Source organism: Octopus bimaculoides, chromosome 27 (genome assembly GCF_001194135.2).
Source record: "Octopus bimaculoides isolate UCB-OBI-ISO-001 chromosome 27, ASM119413v2, whole genome shotgun sequence".
NCBI classification, from domain to species: Eukaryota; Metazoa; Mollusca; class Cephalopoda; order Octopoda; family Octopodidae; genus Octopus; species Octopus bimaculoides.
Genome location: NC_069007.1, coordinates 19,224,839 through 19,225,510, shown reverse-complemented (window position 1 = coordinate 19,225,510; position 672 = coordinate 19,224,839). Strand labels below are relative to the sequence as shown.

General features: G+C 34.7%; 1 long non-coding RNA gene across 1 annotated transcript in view; it reads left to right on the top strand.

Moving 5' to 3' along the window:
• Positions 1-153: 153 nt before the first annotated feature.
• The window catches only part of LOC128250981 (uncharacterized), a 12,788-nt gene continuing 12,269 nt past the window's right edge, over positions 154-672 (top strand). Inside the window, exon 1 of the long non-coding RNA XR_008266888.1 lies at positions 154-223. This is a non-coding gene — a long non-coding RNA (uncharacterized LOC128250981). The remainder of the gene's footprint in view (positions 224-672) is intronic.

Sequence of the window (672 nt, the reverse complement as noted above, 5' to 3'; positions counted from 1 at the left end):
ATATATATATATATATATATATACAGATAAATATAGATATATGCCTGTTTGTATCTATATGTATGTATATATGTCTGTGTATATGTATAAGAAAAAATGTATGTAGAAACATACATATTCATACATCTACGCATATGCATCTATAGTGGTACACCCACATAGTTAGAGACTTGACTCGTGCACATGGAACTTAGTACACACACACATCTGTGTGTGTGTGTGTGTGAGTATAATCATTTTGTTCTTGAAAATATTTGTCCTCATATTGAAATTCAGGACATGTATGTGTGTGTGTGTATACCCAAATTTCACTTCCTGTTTTGAGCTGACGTTCAATAATCTTTACAAGAATTATCAACAAGCAGACATATTCAACGTGTGCGTGTGTGTGTTGGTGTTTGCGACGCTGTCTGTGTCTGTGTGTCTGCTGAATCAGACAAGCTGCTGTACAACTGAATAGTTTGGTAAAACTGCACTGCAAAGCCCATTATATGGTGTACTGCTAACTAAACTGCAGTCTCTGCAGGTGCACACTGCATTCAACTACAGCCTCGTCATATCACAACCAGAATAAGACATGCGAAACGATTCTTATATCTATCTATTGTCTTAATATATAAAAGCAGTTAAAACTAGCCCACGCAGAAACTATTTGTTTATATATATATATAT